At 37.3% G+C, this 10,097-nt stretch overlaps 1 long non-coding RNA gene across 1 annotated transcript; it reads right to left on the bottom strand.

The window, feature by feature from the left end:
- Positions 1–6,115: 6,115 nt before the first annotated feature.
- On the bottom strand, positions 6,116–8,762 carry LOC122070294. The gene is made up of 2 exons (XR_006137731.1): positions 6,685–8,762; positions 6,116–6,410 (listed from the first exon to the last, which is right to left on the bottom strand). It is a non-coding gene; the product is annotated as an uncharacterized LOC122070294 (long non-coding RNA).
- Between the last annotated feature and the right edge of the window lie 1,335 nt (positions 8,763–10,097).

The raw sequence follows: 10,097 nt of genomic DNA on the forward strand, positions 1-10,097 counted from the left end.
AAAAAAAAAAAAAGGGAGAAAGAGAATGTACAAGCATCATAAGGCCATAAGCCCAATCAATAAATTACACAAAAAACCAGCAAGCCAAGAGAAGAAGGACCACTACCCCAATAGCCAAAAGGATCCCAACAGGCAACATAGATGATTGTTCCACAAAATATTCAACCCCCTCCCCCTTCAAAATGGATATATATATATATATATATACATATATATACACGATCTTGTACCTATTCATGGGCTGCTTAGATGGTCAGGACGAATTGGAGAATGTGTGGATAGGCGCACGGTCTCAGGTTCAATTCCCCATATCTTGTTTTGCTTTAGAAGATTCTGAAATTTCTCTCTTGTTTGGTAGATGGTGGAGCAAAAGGCAATCTTACCAATGGCCTTCACTAGATCACTATCGAACTCTACTTGAACAATCATATATATTATTTTCGATTGTAGCCTCCTTGGCACTATGGATGCTTTTTATAGTACCTTAGATCATGATTGCTATATTGCAAGTCAAGTTCATCCAATGACTTCCCCTTTATTCTCCTTCAGTCCAAAACTCACCGTGAGTGTTCTATCCTTGACTGTGTTATTTTTTTAGTTAATTTTTTATTCTATTGTTGTGTTTTTGTATGTTTCTTGTATTATTTATTTATTTAATTTTTTTTTTTAAATCAATATACTATAAAAGTTGGGGAGGAGAACAGTAACAGCCAAGAGACTTAATAACTCGAGACCTCCTGATGAGTGTGAATTTAACGTATCACAACCTCGTCTTATTCTCTCGAGTTTCGTTTATCTTTTGGTTTGATGTGTTCATCGACCTAAATTCTCTGTAAATCCAGTTTGGATGTCCAACAAGAATTTCTTTTGATATTTTTTTTTTCTGTAATTTATTGAATTTATTTCCAACCCCACTGCCCAAAAAAAAAATTCAATTTCTTTATATATATATATATATATATTTATATAGCATACTATTTTAGTTGGTGGCCCATCGATCTAAAATTCATCTTATTTCTTTCTCTTTGGTTTGTGGTATATGGGATGGTTATTAAAGGCGTGTTAAGGTATTATTGGTTAATGGTCATCTAGCTCACCAATTGACCAATGGGTTTCTCAAGGGAAGAAGTTTCCAAAGTTTACTGATTGTTCCAAAATTGAATACACCCAAAGATAGAAATTTAAGGCTGTAAGCCATACCACCCACAGCTACATTTCTCAATTTCTATAAGCATTGTTTCTTTCTTTCCTATTTTCTTTCTGTTGATGATAGAATTACATTAATTGACACAGTATGATTTCAAATCATAACCCAAGATAGAAAATTCATATAACTTTCCTAGATACAATTTGAAGGGTTACTCATGTATGATTAGCACAACAGGAAGGTGGTGGCCGGCAGATTGGCTCATTGACTTACAATTAGGTGCCATGTATAACTATAACCTTGCTTTTAATTCAAATCTAGATCTGTCTATTCAATGGTTAAAGTCACAAAATCATCCTATCATGTGGCTTAAAATTGTAGACCATTATGTCAAAAGGACTTGAAAACAAAATTATCTCTTTATTTTGTTTTAGTATACTAATTTTTTTTAATTATAATTATACTAATTTTAAATAAATAAATAAATAAAAGAAAGGAAAGAAAAAAGGCAGTAGCACAATAGTTGTAGTAGTCAGCTTAGAACAATTGTTAGTAAAACGAGCTACCAGTAATTCAATTCAACTCAATCTTATCCCATCTAAATGTAATCAGCTATATAGATTCTTTTTCTATCGTTTTTATTCAAAAGCATACTTGTTACTAGTCACATGTCATGCCTCTCTTGGACATGTTGTGTGGCAACAGGTGCAAGTGACAGCAACTATGGTGGCACAACTGCAAATGGCATGCAGTTGTGGGGGTGCAGGTGCACATGGCAGCCAACTGTGCCATGTAGGTGTTTTTCACATGCCATGCCTCTTTTGGGCATGCTGTGTAGCAACATGCGCATGTACCAGTAGCTGTGCGCCCAACAGCACACTGTGGCAGGCCACAATGTACTGCAATGAGCTTGATCATCGGGATAGACACAACATTTACTTGTTTTCAGATGCCATGCCTCTCTTGGGCATGCTGTGCGGCTACGGGCGCATGTGGCAACAACTGTGGGGACACAACAGAACACCGTGGCAGGTCATAGTGCACAACAAGGGCCCAATCATCGAATTCCCTTTTTGTTTTTTTGGATTCTATAATTTTTTATTTATATCACATTTTTGTCTCCAACCTGACAACGAATTGGTCCTCCTCATGCGTGGTATAACCATCATGATTATAAACAATAAATCCTTTATTTACCACTCTAACTCTTATATTAATTTTTTAATTTACCTTTCATAATTAATGCATTTTTTCTATTTTTCATGAAAAAAAAAAACCTCCCAATCATCAATTTTTATCACCGCACATTCAATCATAATATGCATGGTAACGTAACTGCTTTCAATAAACAGGGTCACCACTGCTTTACATGATGACGCCCATGCCCCACTGTATTTTGTAGTGCATATGAAAATTATTATTTCTCCATTAAAAATGTATATCATATGACAACTCACTTGATACTCAAAATTTGGTAGATACTCAAAAATAAATAAATAAATAAATAATAAAATAAAATAAAACGAAATTTTGATGGATTTTAATTTTAAAATATTATGTTACCCTGATATGTTAAGTTTATGACTAATTTTGTTCTTAATAACTTCTCCAAGTATATATGTTTTAAAGGAGAGAAGTAACTAAGTTTCCATTCCCCCACCCCAAGAAAAAAGGAAAACAAGGTTGCCTTGTTATCTCTTCCTAATGAATATAATCATACAAAATGATATTTAAGAAAGGAAATTTAAGTCCCCAAGCTAGAATGTGGATATCATACCCTGCCTTCCATAACTTCCAAAATATGGTAATTACAATAAGCAACTAAGCTGGGTCCAGATCATCTTCAACCTAGGGGAATCATAGGATTCAACTCCTCCCTGGCATAACATGGTGTCTACCACGCATCCAATGGCCAGAAATGCTTTGGCGCGGAGCCCAAGGTGGTCACACGCAGACCAAGGCTTTTCTAGGTGTTGGATGGACGCTAGACACCAAATTGCGCCATAGAGGATCCAAATCCGGGATCATATACTCTCAAGTGTGCCAATGTGTCTAGTGTACATCCGATAGTCAAAAGTGTGTGGCCAAGTGATGTCAGGCATCCGATACATGTTGGGCACACTGAGGCATTGGAGAGGATTCGGATAAGAGGAATCTCTTATGATAATCATCCATGCCTGAAACGAATCTTGATGCCTAGAAGTTGGATAGGATGGCCCCTACCTAAGGATTATATTACCCCCAATTTCTATGAAATACAATATTCGCTTTGAAATCACCGTTCATGTTTTTTTCTTTTTCTTATCAATGGATACATCTCTTTACTTGTATGACTTAGATGTCTCGTATTTCTCGATAAAGTGATTCGATTGATGGGATTTGATATGATATTTATGAGATTGATGATATTGATGGGATTGATATTCAAATATTTCTTCTTAGAACAGATCAGGTAGCTAGGAGGATGTAGACATGTACCCTAACACATGAATGCTTCAGTGGACGTCCGAGTGGTTGGAGAGGATCCAGATGCGAGCTGCATCCAGATCCTTTCCAACTAAGATACCACAAAAAAAAAAACTCTAGATAGCAGTAGAGTCCCCCCCCCACACGCTAAAACAGTAGCTTATAAAGCCTAATCAATGTTTTCATATTCTCTTGATTAGCCTTCCATATTTGCTTACCATCTCCTCCTATTTAAGAACCCAGAGAACCAAGTGCTAAACCATTCAGTTAAGATTTTGGTTAGGAATGGGAAATCTTCATTTTGATGTTGTGCTCAAGATTGTGCTCTTTCTCCTAGTGATCATGCTTGCAACCATGTCATCCGCCATGGCGGCTAGAGTGGCTAGTGGAGGTGGTGGTAGTGGTGGCAACGACCATGTCAATGACTGCTGCGCTTTCGTCCGACATTGCTGTCCTCTATAAGCTTGGCTAGTCCTATCTTCCTCTTCCTCGTCGTGTGTCTCCATGTAATATATCCCTGTGGAGTCTGAAATGGTGTCCCTTGTGCGTTTGCATGTTTTCTTTGCTTCCTTATTGCATTTTCTATTATGGTTTGTCTCCTTTAGTGTCTTCTTGGAATAAAGAGGAGAGGAAGAAACTTATTACCAGTACGGTCATGGATTTATTTGTGGCTCATAATTTTTTTTTTTCTTTTAATATAACAAATTTATGGGAGACTCTATGAATCAACAAGGGGAAAAAAGAAAATACCTGTTTCTTTCTTATGCCAACAAAATCAGATCCGGATCCTTTCCAACCACTGGGATGTCTAGTGAGACATCCGACGGCTAGTAAGACCCGGATGCATACCCCCAGACATTGATCAAAAAATTAATGTAAGGAAAAATTGTTGACCCCTCCAAAAAAGAAAGAAAAAAAAAAAAAAAAAAAATTGGTGATGCATTCACTTGGAGTCTATAAGGGTCTTATATCATCTATATATGCACGGAATTTGCTAAAGATACCTTGCATCACTATCTTTTCATATTTTCCACTAATGAAAATAGAATAAAATCTCATTATCAATCTTTGATGCATACCATACACCATCTATCAATCTATATGCTTTTGAGTCCACAAGCATAAGGAAGCCATGGCTCTTCCTATTTCTCCAACTTCACTCTTCACGCTTCAGTCCCTTGGGGTAGGGAGGTGAAGGACCTTGACGACACCCCCAAAGACTGTCGTCTCTTGTGCTTTTGATTTTTCTCTTTCATTTTGATGGAGCATATTTTATTGTTGTATGTCTTTGTAAAACTTACACAAAATGATTTATTTCCTTCTTAAATAAGTCTCTAATCTATATAATGGCCTAATTCCACTCCATAATTGGAAGAGCCTTCTAACCAAACTGTGATGGCAACAAAACGAGGGGTACTACTTTATGGATAGAGCTGATCTGTTTAATTTGTGCAAGCAATTGGGCTCAATAAGGTTAATTGGAGAAAATACTATTTCAGGCTATGATTCTTTGTCAACTTCTTATTATAAGATAATATTTCTGAATCCCAAAGGGGTAGCTGAGTTGGCAATGGTCCTTCTCCTTAGGGAGTGTGGTTCTGAGTTCAACTCCTCTAATCTCCTTGAGACCACTTAGCTTTCAGTGAAAGTTGAATAGCTCTCATTCAACCCCGGTATGACCCGATCTTTGCGATTGTGGAGTCAATATGGGCCCGCGGGACTAGTTAGGCCAAAGGCCCAGATACCCTTCGTTTGAAAGAAAGAAAATAATAATAATAATAATATTTCTGAAATGTTCCCATAGACATACCCCACACAGATTCTGGAATTCATTGGCTCTCTGAAATTCTGACTCCCCTTAGAAGCCTTGAGAAATAATTCTGAAAATTTCTTTTGCATGAATATAATCAAATTTGGAGTTTCATCGACTATAAGAGCTTCATATTTGGATCTTAGGTCTGTTTATCATCAGCCATTAAAAATCTATAAACGGAGCCTGAAGAAATAACACCGCCAGCCCAATATTTCTCCTCATAAGCATTGCATTTCACCGCCACAGCTTCTGATATCTTCATGACTAAAAGGAATCTACTAATATTCCAAGGGTCAGGAAAAAAAAAAAGCACTGAAATTTATGTGTCGTTATTTATCATTACAATTTTTTATTTTTTATTTTTTTTGGGGAGAAGAAAAGCAACTTTTAATTGAAGAAAGACACAGGTAACATACATCCGTCCCAATGTGATATATATATATATATATATATCCTTTCCTTCCTATGCAATGCTCGATGTGCCCATTGAGTTAACAAAAGAACTATGTCCCGAGATGGTTTAAAACAGAAGACTAAGTGCTGCCAGTATTTATCATTACTTTTGCTCATCATTCGTGACCTATTATTATTATTTTCTTGCAACCAAATATACCCTAACCGCTAGTTGCAAAAAGTGAGAATTGGAGTTCATTAATGCTAGCAATTAGTAAAAGAATAAAACCCACTGATGACAAGAAAGAAATTACAAACATATTGATGCTATTTTGAAAGTTATACATGGCCAGATGAACGTCAACAATGCTGTGTCTTCACTGTTCAGAATATTGAAGAACGTGAGTGGTAGATAGCCGAGCCTACTCATAGCCAGCTTTATTTCCTGGTGATTTCTTTCCCTGGGGGGTCTGGATTGGGCTTTGGTGAATATAAGGGGCATCCGAGTGAATGCAATCTTGATGGACAAACAATGTATGTTCTTAATCAGCCAATGATTATTATACAACAGGTGCAAACAAAATTTGTTGTCTGCAATACATCATGGGGAGCTATCAGCTCATAAGGATAGGAATTTACAAAGGAATTCAATTTTTTTTCCCTATTCTATATAATTTTATTTATTTATTTTCAAAAATGTAGAATTTTCAGGTTTTCTCCTACAACAATACTAGTTTAGAGCACGTGCAATGCAATATGATATGCCTGATTGGGTTAGGAAAACTATGAAGGATTGAAGAGGCATTTTTTGGAATGAAACATAAACAGAAGGATAAGCTAGTAGCGTAATAATGTTAAAACACACCTGATAATAGGAGGTAACTGGCAGTAGCCTACTACTACTATAACCATGGTTGTGACAATTTGATTGCTGAGTTTGAAGCCATCAGTCCTTGATTGCCATGTATGGCAGATTTGAGCACATTGTATTGCTCCACTATTGCAGAATACAAAGCCTGTGAAAAGGTGACCTTAGCCTGCAAACAAACAATGGCCTGCTCACTCAGAACCAATACAACATTTTCATTTGCATGAGCTGTGTTGGAACTGCACTGTTCAATAGAACAGGACTTATCATAGTTATTCTTCACTTCGAACCATAAATAACTAAATTTTTTCACTCAAAATTCTAAGGAATATTTAAAATTTTTACCTCGTAGGACAGATGTACACAAAAAGATAAGTTAAATCTAAATTTACATCCATTACTATGGCCTCAACAGGAACTGCTTCCCACCATCAAAGTTAAATGAATGAGATTCTACCTCTAGCAGGCTTAAGAATGGGTAACATATTTTCTACATTATGCGTAGAGAAGAGCAGATAAGCAACTTAAAAATGAACAGATCGTTGAGAAGAAAATATTAAGAATAGAATTAGATCCCGAGAACTGTAGAAAATTTTGGTTCTAATCACAGCAATATTCACAAATTGAACAGTCATTGAAAGTGAATCATGAGAGAAATTTCTGAAAAAAGTACTACACTACTTAAAATCCAATTCAAATATAACAGTTTAAAAGTTTTGCAGGGTACGATCTGAAACTTAGTGCCTAGTCATCAGAGGAATAAAATAGGTTTGGAGCAACGGTTACCAAATATGGTAAATTTCCATCTCAAAAGACCGATCTTATAAGAGGAAGTGATCATAGGTATAAGAGGAAAGGGATTTTTCCACTCAAAATTTATGAGGGACTAATATGATTGACTAACAAATATCCCTTGCAGGCCAAAAGAATTATTCTCCCTGTTTTGACTATAGTAAGCTACATTGATGCAATCCTGGGTTCCGAAAACCTTAATATTGGATCATTATGGCGCCACAAAATTGAATAATTCCAAATTCAAAGCAATAGTAATCCTGCAATTTCTGAAGAAATTATGCACCTTGTATGTGTGTTAGAATAAGAACAAGTGTCATAGGGGCACATTGGGGCTCTCCCCCTTCCACCAACCTTAGTTAGAGTGGGTCGGCTGGATGAGGGGGTTATACTAGTAATTACTTTATGATTTCTGTTTCGTACTCCTATCTCCATCATGATTCTATATTATAAATAGAGGACTTGTGTGATCACTTAAAGACACACAAGCATTCTCACATTTTTACTGTTAACATCGTATGAGACCCTAATTTCTTATCTAGGTTTTCAGTTTCCAATCCCGTTCTTCCTCAAGAATCACAGACCTTCATCACCTTTGTTAGGGGGAGTTTGGTATTACTAGTGAAGAAGAGATGACTCTGAATCTGCTTGCTCCATCAGTATACCCACCATCTTCACCTCAGGATCCTCATACTCCACAAGACAGTGAGGGAACAAAACCTATTTTTCCAACTTAGGGGGCGATTCCTATTGTTCCAAGTCAGGGGGAGATGACTCCAATTCAGAGAACCATTGGTGAATTTCAGAGACAAATTGATGACTCCACTCTTCAAGTTTATCATAGGGACATACCAAAAATAAGCAACTTCAGACCATCACCACTACTACAACACCTTTACACATCCCTTCGCCAACCCTGGATGCAGAACCGACTAAGCATCATACTTCAGGTACAATTTCTCCTTCTGACCAACCTATTGCCCTCAGAAAAGGCACTAGGACCTGTATTTAACACCCTATATCTCCGTTTATTTCATATGGTTCCCTTTCCCCCCCTCCTATCGTGGTTTTGTGTTTTCTCTTTCACCTACTTGTGTCCCGAAGAATGGGCAGAAAGCTCTTGTAGAAAAAAATGGAAGGCCGCAATGGAGGAAGAAATGAGTGCCTTAAAAAGAAATGCTACATGGAACTTGTGACTCTTCCACTTTAGAAGAGACCTATTGGCTGTAAATGTGTGTTTGTGGTAAAACAGAAGATCGACGGTTCTGTTGACAGATACAAGTCAAGGCATATAGCTAAAGGATCCACTGACTTATGGAATTGACTACCAAGAGATGTTTGCACCAGTTGCCAAGCTGTCCTCTGTGCGAGAATTACTCTCATAAGCAGTGAACCTAGGATGGGAACTCCAACAACTTGATGTAAAGAATAATTTCCTCCATGGAGAGCTTGATGAGGAAGTTTATATGGAAATTCCACCAGGTTTATCTAGCACAAGAAATCAAGGCAATGTCTGTAAGTTGAAGAGTTCTCTCTATGGTTTGAAGCAGTCACCTAGAGTGTGGTTTGAAAGATTTCACAAGGCTATGACATCTGTAAGTTATAAGCAAAGTATTGCAGACCACACATTGTTCATAAAGAGGTCTGGGTAAAAAGTTATTATGCTCATTGTCTATGTGGATGACATTGTGGTAACATGAAATGATAGTACTAAGATTGACCATCTTAAGGGTTTTTTGGGCAGAGTTTTGAGATAAAGGATCTTGGAAAGTTAAGGTACTTTCTTGGGATTGAAGTTGCTAGGTCTTCTAAAGGCATCATTATCTCTAAAAAGAAGTACATCCTTAATTTGTTGTCCGAGATAGGCATGTTGGGTTGTCATCCTTCTGATATTCCTATGGAAGCTAGTACCCGGCTCAAGAAAAAGAGGGTGAACCAGTTGACAACTGCTGAAAACATGGCTGCTGCTCCAATTATTATGGGGTTTCTTTGATCTTGAGGTCTACTATCTTCTTCTTCATGGCTGCTGCTCCAATTTCAGGAGATATTTGTGCTGTACTGAAAACTACGGCTACTTACTACTCTACTTGCTAACGGATTCAAGTTTTTGGGGATTGTTTCCCCTGGTCTAAAGGGAAACTCAATCCTTGTTTTACCTCCTATTGGTGGCTTGATCAAGTACTGCAGGAAGGCTCTTTCATACCTGCGGCTACTCTGTTTTTAGGGATTTTTTCAGCACCAAAGTTGGAACCATATCTTCTGTTCTGATTCTCTAATCAGGCTCAGGCTTTGGGGTTTTAATCCCCTCAGGTGCTTCCTTCAAGCTAATATAGGCCTCTTTCCTGAACTTTTTTTTTTTAAAACCTAAAATTTCCCTAATTTTTGCCGCTGCAAGTTCCCTGTTTTGCTGTTTTTCTGCTGCCAACAAATGTATCTTCTGTAGCTAAGTGTCTATTGCCCTCTTTTGAGTGTCCTACTTATTGCTATCTCATTCTCACTTAGTTGGTTGAGTTACTGCACTTGGTGCACTAATGGCTGAACCAAAACACCCCAATGATCCTGTTCAAGTCCAGGTGCTCTCAGGGGTTTCTAACTATCATCAGTGGGCCCAGGCTGCA

The sequence above is a fragment of the Macadamia integrifolia genome, unplaced genomic scaffold, assembly GCF_013358625.1.
Source record: "Macadamia integrifolia cultivar HAES 741 unplaced genomic scaffold, SCU_Mint_v3 scaffold876, whole genome shotgun sequence".
Lineage (NCBI taxonomy): Eukaryota > Viridiplantae > Streptophyta > Magnoliopsida > Proteales > Proteaceae > Macadamia > Macadamia integrifolia.